This window comes from Amblyomma maculatum, chromosome 3 (genome assembly GCF_055883805.1).
Source record: "Amblyomma maculatum isolate TAMU_Amacu chromosome 3, ASM5588380v1, whole genome shotgun sequence".
NCBI classification, from domain to species: domain Eukaryota; kingdom Metazoa; phylum Arthropoda; class Arachnida; order Ixodida; family Ixodidae; genus Amblyomma; species Amblyomma maculatum.
The window spans coordinates 120,508,338-120,529,104 of NC_139346.1; the positions used below are offsets into that span (position 1 = coordinate 120,508,338).

The following is a 20,767-nucleotide window of genomic DNA, read 5'->3' on the forward strand; positions in this document are numbered from 1 at the left end:
TTCTCTGACCCACTCTGCACGCTTTCTTCACATCTTCCTATTCGGTTGACCCCTTCCCGAGCAGATTTTTAGAATTAACCATGCCAGGCGGTATTTTTTCTTTGTGATTTTACATACTCACCTCCTCTAACCTGTATTTTCTCTCGCTAAATGCGCACCGCGCCACTTATTTGCCCTTCCCAATGTCCCTCTATGTTTTGCATACTTTTTTAAAGAAAGCGGTCTACCGCTTTGCAAATTCTACGCCTGGCTGTCTCATCATCATCCCATGGGCTGCTTGTTAGAAGTCTCTTTTTCCCCCTCCCCCGACCCCTATTCTGCGTTGTGTTTCCTCTACACATGTGCACAGCTTGGGGAGCCGTCGTGAGGCTTGACTATGGTCTGGCAAATGTACGAAGTATGCAAAGCGAAATGTACTTGCGCACTGAAAACCCAAGGCCATCTCGGCTCCGCGTACAATTGGCTTTTAGACCGGAAAAACATGATAGAAAAACAGCGCAAAAGACGTGCACGGAGGTGAAGAACAGACAGGACAGCGCCCGTCCTGTCTGTTCTGCACCTCCGTGCACGTCTTTTGGGCTGTTTTTCTATCATGTCACCATACCAACTCGCCCAGATGTCTCTTCTTTTACGGAAAAACATACCTGTTGAGTATGGCTGACCCCAACTACAGTAATTCAAAAGGAAGTTTTTTGTGCTGAAGAAAGTGTCTCCGTGTCGTCGCTGCATTTTCTAGCAAGCTTCAGCATCGTAGATTGAATTCAGCATATATGGAGCAATTCGTAGGCTGCGTTATCTTATAATACGCTGAGATTTTAATGAAAATCTTGTACGAGTTCCTCAAAAACTTTTTAGGAAGTGCCAAGCTTGACGTCGAGGATAAATGAACGGAAACGGAATGGTAAGATGGTGATGATGATGATAGCTTTATTTTCCACCAGATAAGGAGGCCCCCAATTCCCGCCCCCGGCACGCAGGCCTAAGGGACGGGAGCAGAGCCTCCGCGATTAGAAGCAGGCAAAGAGGTCTTGGCTCTTCGCGGCTTCTTCCGCCAGGCGGATGGCTTGTAGCTGTGGAGCAGGGACCTCGCTCCGCAGCAGGGCTTCCCAGTTTAAAATAGTTTAAGGCGCAAAAAACAGACAAACACAAAGGTAAGTGACAGGACTGTCCTGTCACTTACCTTTGTGTTTGTCTGTTTTTTGGGCCTTAAACTGTTTTAAATATGAACCAAAACCAACTAGCCCAGCAGCAAGTGCTTTTAGGGCTTCCCAGGCTTCTCTACATATTATATTTGTTTTAGCCCCTGGAGAGCTAGTACATTCCCCGATTATATGGTCGAGGGTCCCTCTCTCCCCACAGTGCTTGCATTTATCGTTTCTCCTATCTTCCATTTGGACATAATATGCCCAGACCGGGTTTACAAAGTACCCAGCTTGCAGGCGTCGCCATGTGACTGCCTCCCTATTGTTTAGACTTTTATCCGGTGGTGGCGCCAATCTCCTGCTTAACCTGTAATTTTGAAGAATCTCCGTATAATTTTGCAGACACTCGTCCATGTTCCGGCAATCGGGCGGCTCTTGCTCCACAGTTACAATTTCATAATCAGCGATAGCAAAACGGTTGGTTGGTTGGTTCATAGGAGGGGAAAGGCGCAGTATCTGTCACACTTGCTCTGTGGACACCTCAACCGCGCCGTAAGGGAAGGGATGAAGGTGGGGGTGAAAGTGGATAGCGAGAAAGGGGGGCCGTAGTGGAGGGCTACGGAGTAATTTCGACCACCTGGGGATCTTTAAAGTGCGCTGACATCGCGCAGCACGCGGACGCCACTTCGTTCCGCCTCTATCGAAACGCAGCCGCCGAGGCCGGGAATCGATCCCGGGAACTCCGGCACAGTGGTCGGGCGTCTTACCACTGCACCACCCCGGCGGGGCACGATAGCAAAACGGCTATTTTGAATTTTGGAAAGGGTAGGGTCTCGACGGAAGCGGCAAGGATTCTGGCCAGTAGACGACTAAACAGGAAAATTCGCCTAATTTTGACCCCTGCACACACGTCCGTTCCTGGCAACGAAGCGGCCCACGAGTTAGCCTGGATGGTAAGGGTCTTCTTTGTGACGTCGTATGCTATTTGTTGCATTAGGGATAACGTCGTTATCTGCCGTTCGTTCTCGAGAACTCACGAGCGCTTGCTCTTCCAATGGAGCGGGCTGTTTAAGGCTAGTTCAAATGCAAATTATTTTGAACAGTGCTGTGCGATTTCAGCGCAGTTAGATCCCCAGGTGGTTGAAATTACTCGTAGCCCTCCACTACAGCTCCCCTTTCACTCTTTCCAATGTCACTCCCACCTTCCTCCCTTCCCTTGCGGGGCGGTTCAGGTGTCCACAAAGCAAGTGTGGCAGATACTTTGCCTTTCCCTTCCTGTGAACCAATTATTATTATCCTTTCTACATAAGCGGCAGCATTAAATACAAATTTAAAGCGAAAGCTTTACGAGCCCCATTACGCGCAAGCTCAATCGTCGATGTGTGGAGTCGATTGAACACCAAAAGAGTTGAGATGTCCAATTAAATAAGTGCTAAAGCTACTGCGCTTTCCCGTTCTTGTGAACGGAGTATTAAGGCTAGGTTCATGGTAAACATAGCTCGTTACCTCGTCGGAGAAATTTGTTCACGACTTGCGTCAGCGAGATTCCGCAAGAGACAGATCCGGTGCCTTTTCTTGCCACTAAACCAAAAATACCGCGCCGGTGAACGTTGATGCGTTTAACGGAACGCTAGTTATGTTTAACAAGGGCCGCGCGATGTACCATGTGGCACCATAGCTCAGCATTTATATTTCTCCACTACGTTCCCTTTAGGATCTGAGGCTAACACAGAAATGGTATTTGCCAAGTATGGCTCCCTTAGTGCCCTGGTGAGATCAATATGATTTGAGTGACGACCTGTGCAAACAATGAAGCTTCAGCCTACTCCCTTTTACCCCCATCCATAGCCATGAGTCTTCCTACTCAATAAAGGACTTTCAATCAATCAATCAATCTTGGATCTTCTTTTGCCACGTAGTGGCAGAAACGCCATTTCTTCATTTTTGGGAAGGGGTTTATATTTGGGACCTACTTCAATGAGCCATAAAGAAAGATTTGCCTATTAACCCTTACGGAATACGGTACTTACCCAGGCAAATGAGGAGGGGGTTCCATATGATTCAATCATGCTAATGGGCCTCCACAGTATATGGTTCGGTTTGTGGGGTTTAACGTCCCAAAGTGACTCAGTGAGCCTATTTCAATGAATCATAAAGAAAGATTCGCCTATTAATCCTTACGGAATACGGTACTTACCCACGCAAAATGAGGAGGGGGTTCCATATGATTCAATCGTGCTAATGAGCCTCCACAGTATATGGTTCGGTTTGTGGGGTTTAACGTCCCAAAGAGACTCTATGAGCCTACTTCAATGAACCATAAAGAAAGATTTGCCTATTAATCCTTACGGAATACGGTACTTACCCACGCAAAACGAGGAGGGGGCTCCATGTGATTCAATCATGCTAATGGGCCTCCACAGTATATGGTTTGGTTTGGTTTGTGGGGTTTAACGTCCCAAAGCGACTCAGTATATGGCGTTCACGCATGGCAGGATATCACTGTGATCCTGATCGGCGTTGTAGGGCCGCGTCCAAAGGATAATTACTTGCAGGTATGCATCTGAACGTGCTGCCAGGTGCACGCCAGGTGCACGCATCTTGGCACCCTTCGTACGGGCCGGTAGAGGGCACCCAAATGACCCTTCGGCCCTTTTTTTTACACTGCAACTTTGAGCAGTGCGAAAGGAATTTTATCCCGTCTGCAGATGCGACAAAAGAGCGCCCGAAAAAGCATTCAAGAGTTAACGCGGATATTGTGCTAAGAGCGGGCAAGCCAGAACCAGCCACCTGCGGAATGGCGGCTGGTTGATCTTTCCCTTTCTTTGTCGTTGCTCGTAGCGGTAAACACAAGTGGCGAGGGGCAATACACTGTGGAAAGGATTCGGCCAGCAGCGGCAGCGTGGATGAGACGACGGTGTGCGGGAGACAAGTGGGAAGAAAGTCTCACGAGAGGAGAGGGTTCGACACCCTCACAGAGGAAAGAGTTTTGCCGTGCTTTGTTTGTTTGTTTGTAATTTGTATTGCTAGTGGGGCCCTGGGTTAGAGGCTAAGGCCAACCCATGGGGCTGTGGCCATATAGCATATTTGCTATTGGACAGTTGATGTGTGGGGCTGGCCTCTGAAAAGGACCGCCCCTATTTCTTTGTTTTGTGAATATGTAAAATGAAACGTGATCCAAGAGAGTTCAGTCCAGTCTGAGCTGAGGCTCCATGCGTAGGCATGTAACGCGGCTGTTCTGCTTAGGCTCTAGCCAGTTAGGTCGAAGAGTAAAGTAGTGCAGAGTGTTCTTTTTGTAAATTCATTTCATTTTCCAGTTTTACTCTGTATATATATGTGTCATGCTGTAAATATATGCTCTACTATCATCACCTTCAAGTACGCCTCCTGGTCTTCCCTACGTCGAACTACATAACAGGAAGGGTTTAAAGAACCTTCCGAAAAGGAACGAACGACATAAATTCTACTGGCGCACCTCGACAGGGTTCGGCACGTCTCATCTACAAGGACAAGCATCGCACCGGCAACCACAGGCCATTGGACACGGAGCAGCAAGGAACCGTCAAGGGACAATTCTACCTCGGCTGCCACCGACGCCGTTGGAGCGGACGCATCATCCGGGCTCTGGGCAGCAGACAACAAAAGATCTGCGCCGGGTGAGTGGGATTTCTTGCGTTTGTTGAAGTTGGCATGGTGGTTGGTTTGTGGTGCTTATGGTTGAGACGAGGAGAATGCTAGCCGCTAAAGAAACCGAATATAATCCTGAGAGTGAATCGAGGTCAAATCCTCAGCAGGAGCAGCAATCGCTAGTGGGCGGAGTAGAAATGGTTACTGATCAGAGTGAGGTAGTGACTATGGAGGGTGATTACAATGTGGAGAGCAGGTTAGAGGCCGGCGACCAGAGACCAACATTGTCACTAGACGCGACAGGAGCTGAGACAGAGAGGATGGCTATTCGCCGTATTGAGTTAAAGATGGAAATGGAGCTACGAATAGGTGAAATTGAATCTCGGGAGCGACTAGCCTTAAAGCAGATGGAGCTTGGGCTGTCGAGTGGTCGACTGTCACCGCTTGGGTCGGGACGGAGTGATGAGCGAAGTATAGGCTCAGATTCAATAACACAGTGTGCAAAAGTCCTAAAAGGCTACAAAATGCCGTGCGATGCTGATGTGCCACTGTGGTTTGATGAGGTGGAGAAGTTGTTCGTCATTTTCAGTGTGCCGTACAGCAACCGAGTGCATTTAATTATGCCGGCACTGGCAGAGCGAGTCCGATACTTGCTTCGTAACCTCGATGGAGCGGAGTGCACGGACTATGAGGCTGTGAAAGCAGCGGTGCTAGCTGAGCTAAAACTCACCCCAGCTGAGTACCTGGAAAGATTTGAAAAAGCAGCAAAAAGGAAGGAGGAGACATGGGCTCAGTTTGCATCACGCGTGAAAACGTACCTAGCATACTACATCCAGGCTAGAAGAGAGGTAGACTCAGTAGGGGGGCTGACCGACCTAATGGTGTCTGATCGCATTAAGGCAGGTCTCAGCTCAGAGGGCATCGAATATGTGCGCCTGCGGGAAGGAGAGAGTTGGCTGAAGCCTAAAGAGCTATCAAAGGCTCTACTGATCTTTGAGCAAGCAAAAGGTAAAGGCCGAGCTACGAAGCAGCTTAGGGCGCCAGTGCAGCAAATGGGACAAAAACAGATAAATTCCGAAAAGCCTATAGTAAAGTGCCATCTATGCCATGGGCAGGGGCGCATTGCCAGGATTTGCCCGCAAGCAACAGGAAATGAACCGCGCCTGATACAAGGAAATGGCTACCAAAAGAGGGTGCATAAGGTCGCGCGAGTCGATGAGACGGAAGCAAAAGAACCAGTTTTAAACCACTGTACGGGTTTAACTGCTAAAGTTAAGGTACCGCTGCAAAGTTCGAGGGCAGCCACATCGAAACTCCACTTTGTAGATCTTGTGTGCGGAGATGTTTGCACAGAGGCAGTGCTTGATATTGGTAGTGAAATAACAGTAATACGAGAAAGCATACTACCGCAAGCGCTGACGGAACCATCTGGGGCAGTGAAACTAGTGTCAGCTTTCTGCAACTCCATTCAGGCGAAGTTGGCGACAATCCCTGTAAAAATATCTAGGCCGGGAACAGTTGCAGACGATCAAAAGATCGGCATAGTATGTGCCCTCACCAATGAGCTGGCCGAAGGTGTGAACTGTTTGGTTTCATTAGAGGACTGGCAGCTGCTTAACGATCCCAGTGAGTTTGAGCACACAATTATGGGTGCCGTCAGGGTTTCTGACAAGAAACTAGAAAACGCAGAAAATCGGCACTATGAGGCACTGACATGCTAGGTGAACACGGCACTGAATGCCGAATATTCACAAGAGGAAGCAGAGTCAGACGAGAAAGAAGAGGCAGTTTCACTGTCTAGCCAGCGGGAAATATTTCGAGCAGCACAGCTCGCTGATGAGAACTCGAGAAAGGCATGTGAGGACTCTAAGCACGGAAAGGCGGGTATGTTCGTTAGCGAGGGCTTGCTTTACCACTGGGACTCAATAGCAGGTATTAAAGTGCGACAGCTGGTGCTTCCCCGAGAAAAACGAAAGGAAGTTTTGTCCTTGGCGCATGAATCACTGTGGGGTGGACACCTGGGTCCAAGAAAGACCAAAGCCAGCATAAAGTAGAACTTCTATTGGCCTGGCATAGAAAAAAAAATTTCAGAGTACTGCCAGTCTTGCCATGGGTGCCAGATCCGCTCAGACCGACGTCAAACTGACCATATACCCATCGCGCTAATAACAAGACCTGAACATGCCTTTCAGGTGGTTAATGTAGATGTTATAGGGCCTCTTGATATGCCATCTGGTAGGGGTCACAAATATGCTTTGTGCCTTGTTGACTTTTGCCCCGCCGGGGTGGCGCAATGGTAAGATGCCCGACTACTGTGCCGGAGTTCCCGGGTTCGAACCCGACCTCGGCGGCTGTGCTTCGATGGAGGCGAAAAGAAGTGGCGTCCGTGTGCTGTGCGATGTCAGCGCACGTTAAAGATCCCCAGGTGGTCGAAATTACTCCGTAGCCCTCCACTACGGCTCACCTTTCTCTCTTTCCACTTTCACTCCCACCTTCATCCCTTCCCCTACGGCGCGGTTCAGGTGTCCACAGAGCAAGTGTGACAGATACTGCGCCTTTCCCTTCCTATGAACCAACCAACCAACCTTGTTAACTTATGCACGAGATGGCCGGAAGTAGTATGTCTTCGTTCCTTAACGGCAAGGGCTACCTGCGATGCTCTATTAGAAATCTTCAGTCGAACAGGGGTCCCACAGACTATCTGTTCGGACCAGGGAACAAATTTCAAGGCACAACTCACTCAGCTGATGCTAGAGAAATTAGGTTCCCCCTCATTTTCCACTCCGGAACACCCTGAAAGCAACGGGGCCGTGGAAAGATGGAATCAGGGGCTAAAGAACATGCTCTTTCATGTAATTGAAAAGGACCCTAAGAATTGGGATAAGTTGATCCCATTTGTGTTGTGGGCTTACCGCGAAGTTCCTCACGAGACTACCGGGGTGGCACCCTTTAGGCTTTTGTACGGCAGAAATCCGACAGGTCCACTTACAATTCTTCGCCAGACGTGGGCAGGAGAAGTTAGTGTACCAGCGACGCTTAGGGAGGAACCTGCAATGTACTTGACTCAGCTACGGGAGAAGTTTGAACTAGCGGCCAATGTGGCAGGACTCACAAGCACGGCGCGACAAGCTAGCTACGCAGAAGCATACAATAGAAGGACGCGAAATAAAGTCTTTAATGTGGGGGATCAGGTTCTCGTTTTCGACATAGACCGCACCACCAAGATGGCTCCTAAGTGGCTCGGTCCTTTCACAGTAATTGGTTGTGAGAGGCAACATTCGTACAGAATAGAAATGCAACAGGGAAAAAGATCTGTGGTCCACGCCAACCGAATGAGACCGTACTACGCAAGGGTAAGCCAGGTTGGTGTAGTGTTTGATGATGATCATGAGTTTAGAGAAGTAATGTGTGCACCACAAGTCGCACCCCCTCTAAAAGATGAGGAACTAATACCGTTAAAGAAATTAGCCACCTCAGTGAGATGGAGCAGAATGAAATACGACGGTTTTTCCGAAAACATCGTGCACTCTTTGATGGCAGGCCGGGATTGGCGAAAGTAGGAAGGCACCGAATTGAGCTAGAAGAAGGCTTTAAACCGAAGAAAGTTTTTCCTTACCGAGTGCCTGAACTGCTCAAGAAAGAAGTAAGCCGCCAAGTGGATGAGCTACTTGATTTAGGATTAATCTATCCTGTAGAGAGTGAATTTGCGCACCCGGTTGTGTGTGTGGGGAAGAAAGACGGGTCAGTGCGAATGTGTATTGACTATCAAACTTTGAATGCAGGAACCCGTGCAGACGCATTTCCAATGACTAACTCACAGGAGCTAACTTTTAGAGTCGGTCGCGCGCAGTTCATCACTTTGGTTGATCTGAGGCGTGGCTACTGGCAGGTACCGATGGACCCGCAGAACCAGGTACTCACCGCATTTGTAACCAATGAGGGTCAAAATGCATGGAAGGTGATGCCTTTTGGGCTAAAAAACTCGGCAGCGACCTTCCAAAGAATGATTAATACGCTCCTCGCTAAGCATCAAGCCTACGCTACGGCATATCTAGATGATATAGCTATTTTCTCGCAAACCTGGCAAGAACACGTAGAGCACGTCGATACCATATTTTGGTTCCTTAGGGAAGCAGGACTAAAGGCTAGCCCTGAGAAAAGTCAAGTGGGACAGTCTCACATTCGTTATCTAGGGCACATAGTGGGCTCAGGGACACATGCACCCGACCCCGAGAAAGTATCCGCAATAAAAGGCCTAGTGCAGCCTAGAACAAAGAAAGAGCTGCGAAGTTTGCTGGGACTATGCGGATATTACAGAGGTTATGTATCTGGGTATGCTGAAATAGCTAGCCCACTAACGGCGTTGACAAAGCGAGGAGTGCCAAACTTAATCCCGTGGCCGCAAGATGCGCAACGCGCGTTAGAACAGCTCAAGGACTCGCTCTGCAGAGCAGTGGCGTTGAGCAGTCCGCAAACTCATGAGCCATATTGGCTGTTCACTGACGCATCAGCGACGGCTGCCGGGGCTTGCTTGGCACAGATGACTGAAAATGGCGATGAGAGGCCTATAGCATTCGCAAGCCATCGCTTCGATGCGACCCAGGCGAGATGGTCGACCATAGAGCGCGAAGCGTTTGCTATTATTTGGGCTCTAAAGAAGTTCGACTACTGGCTCTTTGGCGCTGAGGTCAATGTTGTCTCTGACCTCAATCCGCTGTCATACCTGACGACGTGCACTCCACACGGGGCGAAATTGGCTAGGGGGGCGCTGGCATTCCAGCGTTATAACATAACGGTTAGACATCGAAAAGGTATCAAGAATGGAAATGCGGATGCGCTATCCAGGATCCCCAATCTGTCATGGGAGTTGGGAACTAGCGATACCAGCATGTCAACCTAGAGAAGCGTGAACGTTCGTACTCAGCCGACGCTGCGTGCGGCGAGCCGTGTATGTGATTTACCGGACATTTGGAAGAGAGTTCTCGCTGATATTCAGCTAGTGTCGTCAGTGTTGTGTGCGCGGACTTGCGAGCCGCAATGAACAATGGGACTTTGTGCGTACGCCTGCACACTAAACACGAAATGCACGAGATGGAGGTTATTCTGGAATGCGACGCCGTTATAAGTACGCCTAGCAAAATGCGAACTCCGTCAAAACGGAGCGCGAGGTCCACAAAACCTCGTAACGCCTCCCGCCGACAAACGACGGAGCGCAGTCGTGGAATCAGGACGATTGCAGTTCGTTACATACGGAGGTGATACGGTGTTTTCAACGGCATTTCGTGAGCGGAGTATAAAAACGCCGGCAGCTATATGAATACCGAAAGAAAAATGCATGGAAAATGCAGTCGAGTCGCTCATTCCACTATATCCTTCTTTACTCTGGATTAATGTAAGTGGAAGTTGGATTTTGATACGGATTCAAGCCGTCAACAAAGTCATCCGCTGGCGTAAAGTCGGCGTCGCCATGGTCGCCATGGCTTCGCCCGCTTCGCCCATGCACGGCTGCGAGAACATAGCTGCGATAGTGCGCGATCGTTTTATTTGTGCGCTGTTTGATGGTGTACTCGGCGCCTCGTGAGTGTTTCAAGTAAGCACAACTGCTGAACGGTTTTTGTGATATGGCCATCCCTTAATTAGAATTTCGCTCTACAATACATAGCATTGCAAGCATGCCACGATGGGACTGTGTTTTTTCCTAATGACCAGACGTATCAGTCGATAGCGTCGCTTCCTTTTACGTTAGGAAGCGCCAAGCGCTAGCTGCTTTAGAACGTGTTTGCTATCGGTGACAGATAATGTTGAACGAATTTCAGCTTGCCTTGAATGCAAACCGTTTATATGCGCATTGGGTTTTCGGTTTTAAGAAAATGTACTTCGCACTAGTTTTGAACTAGGCTATACTTACGTGCAACTTCTGGCAGTATCAACATCGCGCAGCACGAACGATATACTGAACCGCTCTTTACGCGATAATTTACGCGACTTCATGGTTGGGCAAGGTTTCACACTGTTCCTCTTCTCTTCTTTCACAAATCATGTACACGCATGAAATCAATAAAACGTTTCCTTACACTTTTTCGTGCATATCTCACTCGCCAGACTGCTATGTAATCAACTGGGAAAACGCTTTTTTTTTTTTTTTTAATTTTCATATGGGGAACATTTTTGTACACTGCTGAAGAAATGACAAAGTATTTCCGAGTCATTGTGACTTGGTTCCAATTTTCTTGCGGCTGAGAGTAATCTTATCTGCATTGCAATTACACATCATCTGCTGTGTGGAAAGTGGAATCAATTGCTGTGTGTGTGTGTGTGTGTGTGTGTGTGTGTGTGTGTGTGTGTGTGTGTGTGTGTGTGTGTGTGTGTGTGTGTGTGTGTGTGTGTGTGTGTGTGTGTGTGTGTGTGTGTGTGTGTGTGTGTGTGTGTGTGTGTGCGTGCGTGCGTGCGTGCGTGCGTGTGTGTGTGCGTGTGTGTGTGTGTAGGGGGGAGGGGGGAGATGCGACTGTTCTGGAAAACGTATTAGAGCTGAAAGCATCTCACATTTGATGCTGCTCACTTCTGGTGTTTTCAATATAGACGCGCGAGACAAATCATTGTGAAGTTAATTATATGAGAGCAATACAACACTAGCTGGGACTCAAGTTTTATCATCAACCTAAAGAAGCCCACTGCATTGCAAAGGACTGGCCTATATGCCTTCAGTTAACCTGGTCCTGTGCCAGCTACAGTCTCCTTATCTCATCTGTTCACTTGAATATTTGCTTGCCTTTTCTGGGAGTCCAGCCTTTCACGCTTATGGACCATCTTGCCTTCGCATTACATGCCCTGCCCATTTCTTAAATTCAACTACATCATATATGCTCCCCGACTCACTCTGCTTTCTTACTATATCCTAATGTTGCGCCTATCCTTTTCCTTCCCGTTCCTCACTGCATAGTCATCAATTCAAGTTGAACCCATTTGCGTTAGCCTTCATTTTACTACCTCATAGGTGAATAGTTGTAAGATACTTCTGTTAAATACCTTCCTCTTCAGGAATACTCGTTAACTGCTATTCATAATCTGAGAGCCACTGTGAGATGCGCCGCACCTTATTCTTGTTCAAGATATTTTTCTTTTGTGGTGTGGATCTGATCTGTCACCACTACCTGCCTTAACTAGATGTATGTCCTTATCACTTCCAAAGCTTCGGTACCTATCCTAAGCTGTTGCTACCTTCCGAGGCTGCTTAACATTAGTTTTCTGCTTATATAATTCTAGACCCACTGTCCTCCTTAGCCTGCCTCAGGACTATTTTGTAATGTGACCGTATTCTATGGACTTCAAAGTGCAACTGGGACCTGAGGAGTAGAAGCAGTCAGATTATTCAGATGTCACACATTTATTTCATCCACGAAAAAGCTATTCGTTCTTTTATCGAACTCATGAAATCCTTGCTGAACCTTCACAACATCTGAACATACATATTTTCTTTAGCACCTCTGTCGCCAACACCGCAATGAACCTTCAAACCTCAAACAGGTCACTGTGAAGCACTCTCAATAAATGCAGCCGAGGGATATTAGAGTATGACTATGAATCTTGGGCGGACAATGCAAGTAAAGTGAACTACAACATCAGCCTTTGAGTCACAAGCAGACCAATGTTTTGAGAGGCAACGTTGGTGTGATGCTGCAGCACTGTGATGGACTTCGTGTGGACAAGTTACGGAGGCGAGGTTTTTTACACGCTTTGTATAGCACCCAAAAAGTAAAAAAAAGGAAAGGATTTGTGGTGATTATCACAATGCCTTTTCAAAAGAGATGGTTCAAAAAGCCAGTTGCTTATCAAAGCTTCGTTCGAGAAAGCTAAAGAGGGACAAAATATCATCGAGCAGGCAAGTTGTTAAATGCCAAGGCTCTGGGCTGTGAAAGCAAAACTGCCATGCCTAAACTGGGATGTGTGGTCTCTACTATGAACACTATCATTCTAAACAATTCATCCCTTAAGTTACAAAGGCAATGTCAGTGAAATGCACATTTTTAAGGTATTCTCCTTAACTTTTATTCTAAGCTCTTTTGAACCCAGATCTCTGGATACCGCTCGTAAACACATGGTAAATACTATTGAAGGAAGCGTGGTACTATGCCCACCTCCTTATTGGAATTTTATTATTCTAATTATAGAGGATTATAGTGACTGTGCAGCCTCTACTATAAATATCTTTCAGTAACTTTGTATATGATTCTACACACTGGCTCCATAATGCCTGCTGGAACGCTGAGGTTTCAACTGAATCAAATGCTTTATCAAAATCTGTGAAGGTTGTATCTAAGGGCAGGTTATGTTGTGTACATTTCTCCATCACATACTTGGTCGACTGGATATGTAATCTTGTTAAGTAGCCTGGTCCTACGGGTGATTTCGGGTTTTCCTGGTTCTGTTAGCAGTTATTCTAGTAAATACAATGGACAGTAAGCAGGTCGGTCTGTAGTCATTCTAGTACTTGATGTCCCCCTTCTGATGCATTGCGATAATGCAAGCATTTTTCCAAGATTGCAGTGTGCTTGAAGTTTTTGGGCATTGCATATACAATGTGACCGGTTTTTCAAGCAAAATCTGCTCATCATCTTTCAGTAGATATGCATTTAGTCAATCTTCATCAGCTACTTTCCCCTTTCACATTACCTTTCTTTCTTTTTTTATTTGCAGAATGTCCAATTACTCTGTATGGTTGCTGCCATCATTACTGCTCCGGTAATGAACGAAGAAGAAACAAAGAAACACAGTCTGCGTTTCTTCTTCGTTCTTTGTATTTCGTCTCATTCCCAGCGCTGTTCTTTAGGTATGCAATACCAACTAACCTGACATCTCGCTCTTGCGAGGTGCAAAGTGTCCGACATAAGAAAGTATAATATGAAGAAAATCAAGCGTGTTTTCCTCTCAGAATACCTTGCACTTTCAAGACTATGACACCTGCACGCAAATAAGCGTATTATGTACTGCTCTGCACGAAGTAACGAAGTGCCGCGGCCACTTTAACAATTTCGGCATCAAGACACCGTGTCCACATTTGTGGACGCGAAACTTTGAAAGTCCACTGAAGAACCTTTTCAACGTCTAAGATAACGAAATCTGGCATGTAACATCTACATTCCCTTATTGACACCTTCATTACAAGAAATAGTATTATTAGGCATCGGTTTAGAAAGAGGCATGCAATAATTAGAGCTACTGATTTGTCCTGGCGTAAAAAGCTGCGACGCTCATCTTTGCTTGCTGTTTAGAAAAACATTTCACTGCAGCAACAAGATATGGCGCCATGTACTCGACAGGGTGGGTCCAAAGCTTACGGGTGCCAAATTCAAAGGCAGAAATTCGCACTCCATAGAAAGATATAGGGAAATTTGGGTCGTGTCCACATATGTGGACCCAGCGCCTGAAGGGGTTAAACAACAGCCTATTGAGGCCCTGTGACCCAGGTATTTTTCATTAATAAGCACAGCAATGCTTGCAAACAAAACTGCCACTGTGGTACCGAGGTTTATATTAGAGTGTGTGAGGGCTTTTAAGGCTTTTTGTATTTGCGTAGGAAAGTAAAACAGACTGAATTACATGGCTGTTCCTCTGTGAAACTGCCATCATACCATTCATTGCACTGTGCACAATATTTTTGTGAACCCATGAACTGTAAGGCACATTGAGTCCTTCAGCTCACACTCCCTGGTTCCCAAATCACTTTTTCTTACGTTAAAATAGTTAGCAGTAAGTCACCACTGCAAGGCTTAGCAGCTCATTTGCTAGTCATTACACAAAATGAATTAAGCTACCCGCTTAGATTGTAACCATTCTGTTATAACCTTATCCTGCAATGCTAACGTAACAGTCTGCATAGGTGCAAAGCAGAGCAGTGAATCTGTGAATGCAAACAACAAATCCAATCCAAGCAGGAAAAGAAGAAATTCAGATTAAGTTACATGTGACCTCAGTGTCAACAAGTCAGATGTTACATCCATGCCTCAGAGCTTTCAGAATGGATCAACATCAGCATTATAGAACCAATAACCATGTGATAATGCTTAACACGATGAAAAGATAAAGTAATTAATATTTGCAAATGTGATACGAGACATGTACAGTGGTGACCATACAACAAATGTGAACTGATATGTGCACCAGACAGCCCAGTTGATCACTGTGTACGGTGCAAACAAATTTAGATGAGCAGCAAATGCAACAAGGACTAAAGAAATCTGTAATGCATCCTACATTGTTGAAAAACGTAAGGTTTGCACATGCCCATCATCGATATCACTCAGCAGGCAAGTAATTGTGGGCGTCACGGCAAAATTAAAGCAGCAAATAGGCAACTACATGTGCATAGACGACATCTGATTTTGATGGCATTGGAAATATCTCAATTAGTGCACCTTGGCAAAGAAATGCAGCTGAATAGTTACTCAATACCAATAAAATTGAGTTGGCATGTAGTCTGGTAAGAGTAGGGCTGTCAAAGACAAGTACGGGATGTAATGTGTGCAACTCCATAACATCATTATGTCAGTATAAAGCCTACATCACATCATTTGTCTAAGCAGTTGTCAATGAACTTAACTCATCCAAGTTATGCAGGAAGAAAGCAGATTGTAATTACAATAACTTTCTAATTTTTTTCTTTCTTTTTAACCCATTATGTTTGTATGCTCAACATGCCTTAGGTACACCAGAGGGTCTATATCATGAGGCACAGTTGCATATGGTGTGCCTTTTTTCATAAGCATAACCTGCCGCCATACTGTACTTTTTATTTTTTTTGCATGGCACCAAATTAATTTTTTTTTCTAAAAAGACCCGATGTGGTGATAAAGTGTTTAGCCCATCACATACAGAAGTTATGTTCACTCGACCGAAACAGGAAGGTACTCTCGAACTGACAGCTGCCGTGAAAGCACGCAGGTGCTTTCACAGTTTACACAGTACCGTCGAGCATCCATATCAGCACAAAGCGCAAACCCCAGAGTAGTGGCAAGTAGCTCGAAAGCCGTGCAGCTAACATCGTTTTGTGTACAATGCCGTTTTCGAAGGGCTCGGCGCACGCACGGTATTTTTCAAGCACAGCACACGCACGAACCAACAGACCGTAACTGAAAATAATGTAAAACTGTAAAGAGAGATGTGAGTGTGTTTGGGGGGGCAGCTGGAAGCACTGATGCAGTTACTGAGCTAAAAGACAGTGCAGAGTAAGCACCACTACCACCTCAAAAATTTGCTTCAGGCCCCAACAAAGGGTAATTTTTCTTATAATGCAGCCTACATTTTGAAACCTCACTGCAGTGGTTGTGACTCATGCGAAACTGTTCCCACTCTATTTTATTCACTTGACTGCTGTGAGAAGTAGCATAAAAAGGCATTGCACCTGTCTAAGATAGGCTTTGCTTCCCTTTTCTTCATGCCATTTCGCTATTATATCATGGTGCTATCCCTATGCAAATCGGAACAGCAGAGGACAGTCGCCATTACTGCGCCGGCAACAACACTCTTATAGTCAACCAGCTCAAACACTGACTTTGGCTACACATGCACTTATGGCAGCACTCATGCCTTCAACTTCTCTGGGCTCTCGCATGTTATACACCTGTGGAATAATCTTCCAAACCACACTGCCTTGCACCACAAACATGTAACTTTACTTTATCATCTAGCAAAACATTTCTTTGACAACTACACTTAACAATTGTACATCGGTATTCACGAGTTGCAACTTTTGTTGTCCCTAGCTTTTTTTTTCTTCCATTTTTCATGTTGTAGCTGGCTTGCTTGCTTTTTCCATTTCTATAGATATTAGCTAGATATGCTTGTTTTTTACTGCCTGGATACTTTCATGTATCTTTTCTTACATTAAATATTTTGTTCCATGATCCACTGTTCTTCCTGCTTGGCTGTAACTGTTGGCATGCAGTAACTAATATTTTCTTAAAATAATCTTGTTTATTTTGTGTGGAATTTGCTGTTCTTTTCTTATGGCACTGATTTATGCATACAGTATGTCTATATTGCGTCCCCCTCTTACCAATGCCTTCCCAAAGGCCTGTAAAGTATTGTAAATAAATAAATAACTGAATAGTTATGACAGAACAAATTGAAATAGCAGCAAAAATAACGCAAAATGAGCAGGATGGTGAGCAGGCAGTTGACCAATGGATTAAAATACAAAACAAATGGCAGTATTATAACTGAAGGCTATGACAGCTTTAACACTTGCATTTCAAGAAAATACAAAACAGAATGAGGTGCTTTGTCACACTGAGATGCACAGCCACGAAAGAAGAGAATGTTCATTAGGGCAATGACATACCCATAATTGAGGCACTTGCAAAACTTAGCATCTTTCAATATTTTGGAAAACAATAAAAAAGCTGTTCAAATGGCTGTTCCAAAGGAGGACGATGAGGATACAGTTTTACACATGCACTGTTTGCTTCTGCTATTTGCCAAGGTTGCCCTATGCAATGAAACAAAAATAAAATCACACATATAAAAATGGGTGTTCAAAAACCAATTCACTAACTTTTACCTCAAACACATTTTTTTTTTCCAAAATATCTCAAATTCACACGGAATGTAACTGCATGTTTGCCAGGCATACGGTAATTTTCAGAACAATCTCGGTCATCTTGCTTGGCTTAATGTCACTGGCCAAGGGCATGCATGCTTTGTGAAGAAACCCATGTGGTCGAAATTTCTAGCAACACTTTGGCGTCCCTCATGGCCTCAGTGGCTTTGGGACGTTAAGCCCAATAAAATAAAACCAAACCAACTTTCTTTGTGCCAGCAGCCATGTCCTTATAGGACGAATGACATTCTCACCTTCCTGAAATATGAATCCCTGAAGCACAAAAGGAAAACCAGATAGTGCCAAGCCAGGACTGTAAGGAGGATAGGAAAGTGAATGCAGCCAGATTTGGAAACCGCTTTTTTTTGTTATTCTGCTTTGAAGATGGGCTTTATCATCTGTGTCAGTACCATGAAGGAAGAAGCTAGTGCTAAAAGGCATGCATAAGCTTGTTGATAGGTCTCGGAATGCAGAATAGTTTGACACATTTCCTTGGAAATTACCATGGGTCCACCAGATATGTGGCTGCAATATTTGTGAGTTTCATAAATATGAATATGAATATGAATGGCCTTCAAGAAAAAAAGATGAGAGGCATTACTCTTTGAACACCCTTTCTACATGCAAGTACTGTATAGTCAATGCCATGCATAAGTTAAGAGACAGGTAAAATATCAAGCACAATCACTCTGATTGGTTAATGAAAGCATACCTAGGCATGACATATCTTTGCTTGTACAAATAAAGAGGTTCAAAAAATTCTTCAAGATGTTTCAAATCTTCAATTATAACATTATGGTCTGTGTTTTCAACAACAAAAGAGTGAAAATGGTCATCGAAGCATCTCGTGTTCAAGACACAGGCAAAAGCAAACAACTTACTCTCACAAAATGCTATCAGTTGTACATGGGCAAACTGAGGAAGATCATCCTGAGGCACGAGCAATGGGACTACACAGCCAACATCAATTTTCCTTCTAGACATTGTCAGTGAAGTAACACAATAAACGCTCTTGCCTTCTAGACCTACATCTTGCAGTCTGTCCTTTAAGAGGTCAGGCAGTGTATGAGGCTGTGCATCTTTGCAGCCAACAGTTTGGATTGACTCAAGTGGCTGAGTAAGGGAGTACATTGCCTGCATTTGGTGTCGCTTGCTCAACGTTCCACATATTTCTTAAAATTTCGTGCATTTCGAGCCGCAGACTTAAAAAATTGGTGTTTTGCCTCAAAACGCATGCATGAAAGCTTGGACAATGGGCCATGCACGGAGAGCAGTCTTGGGTAGTGGACAAGATAGTGCATTTTTGGAATTATACTTACACTTGGAAAGGTGTTCTTAAATTTCCAGTAAAAGTCCTCAACCTGTGCCTTCAAATAGCCAATTGTGCTGATACATACTTTTGGTGCGACAACAATGTCAATTACTGAACGTAGAGCAAGGTACACCAAATAAGCTGCGTTGTCTTTTGGAATTTCACTGCCAACTATGAGAGAGAAAAAACGGAAAAAGCAGAGTTTCTCAGCGGCTGAACCTTTCATGGTTGCATTCCCAGACACTGCTTCTTTTGAGAGAGGAGGTAGTCTCGATTTTTTGTCTGCACCTTGGAAGGGGAATGATCTCAGTTTGTCATTTAGCTGAGTGAGAGTGATTACTTTGCTGGTTACGAGATGACTAATAACATGTTTCATAACGAAGGGTATTACACCTTCATACATGTCATGCATGACATCAGGGGGAAAGCCTTGTGTGACATCAAATGATTTCAGTTCAGTAAGGCAGCTTTTGTTGTTGATTCCATATATCTTTGACAAATTGGGATCAGTCTTCATGAGCTCGATATGCCGTGCATGCATTTCTCTTGTTCGGAAAGTAAATTCCTCTTCATGCCATTTGTTATTGATCTCCTCTCTAGTTGCCATACAGTACCGACAAATGGAACCTGACGAAAAGCACTCACTAAACCCACCAATCTGGTGACTTGATAAATTATCACCACATACATATAAAAGTGAGCCCTTCACCATTTCTCCATTTAGCTCTACCCCACTTGTTTCTAGCTTTTGCAAGTCAGTAAGGAGAGGCTGGAAGATTTTATGAAGCCCAAATTTCTTCACAAGTTATGTTTTTGCGAGAAGAACTAGATACTTTTCACTTAGCTGCGAACGGAATTTTGGTGATGAGTTCAGAATTGTCAAATATCCAGAAAGAACTTTATGTTTTCCACGCTTACTCCCTAGGGGGTTGCAGACTTCAAACTCATCAAAGTAAAGTTGAAGAGCCAATAGCTTTTCATGGCCAGCATTTTTAAATACACTGTGGTGTTTAAAGTAGGCTCCATCATGAACATCTTCAAGTAAGTTTGAGCATTGAGCATCCCTTTCTTCAAATAAGTTGTGAACTCCTGCTATAGCCTTGATAGTTTCCATGATTGGCACATATTCGTAGGTTTCAGATGCTTCATCTGAACAACGTATTGTTTTGGGAGCTACAAAGTTGTACATGCTTTTCCAACAGTTCTCTCGGCTCCTTTTTGTCTTCAGTACTTCTAGTTTGGAAGTGTCGACTGAGCTCAATGTGTTTTTAAATTCAGCTGTAAAGTCAATCACATCATTGGCTATTTCATTGACTGCGTTTTCAGATAGGTGTCTACCTTCTTGCCACTTCAACAGTAGTGAAGATAGTCTTTTGACGTACTGATCACTTGGGTCAGCTGCACCAGCATCATCAATGTCAGCACGGTCATCTATCTGATGAGCTCGCCCAGTAGAAAATCCTTCTCTTTCACCTTGTGGTTGAGTGAGCTGTCGGCTGTCAGGTAGTGCAGTGCTGCTGCTTCCTGATGCATCCTGGTCATCTATCTGATGAGCTCGACTCGTAGAAGCTGCTTCTCTTTCATCTTGTGGTTCAGTGAGCTCTGGGCTATCAGAAGGTGCAGTACTGCTGCTCCCCGATGCCAACAGGTGTCCATGATGGCGGCTGACATGCTTCCGAAATGAGCTGTACAGTCTGTAAGTGTTCATGCAACCTTCCAAGTTGCAATGCCAGTCACTTTCTGTGCCATGCCATGTGCAATAATGGCGCAGCAGTGCAGGTAAAGAAGGGGTCCTTTGGTGACACCGCGTGCACTGGTATGTGGTGACCTCCATCTGAGATAATTAAACACACAATGACGAAATGATCATCTGTTTTCAAAGCGGCTACGTCAGATTGAGTGCTTGTAATTAAAAGTCACTGCATGCACTAGCACTTGCAAAAATGCAAATATTATGAACGACATCAACAAAAACTAGCTTTGAAGTTCATGCTCTCTTGGCAGTGTTTACGTTGCATCTTGGCTCCACATCTGTCTCTTCTTGAAAGAAAAAGGACAAAATTTTATCTGTGGTGGCTGCGAGGTATCTTT

At 45.1% G+C, this 20,767-nt stretch overlaps 2 pseudogenes; one reads left to right on the forward strand and one right to left on the reverse strand.

Annotated features, from left to right (window-relative positions):
- The first annotated feature begins 2,876 nt into the window (after window positions 1–2,876).
- LOC146195831 (uncharacterized) lies at window positions 2,877–9,669 on the forward strand (annotated as a pseudogene).
- A 7,566-nt stretch (window positions 9,670–17,235) lies between these two features.
- LOC146195832 (uncharacterized) lies at window positions 17,236–20,510 on the reverse strand (annotated as a pseudogene).
- Between the last annotated feature and the right edge of the window lie 257 nt (window positions 20,511–20,767).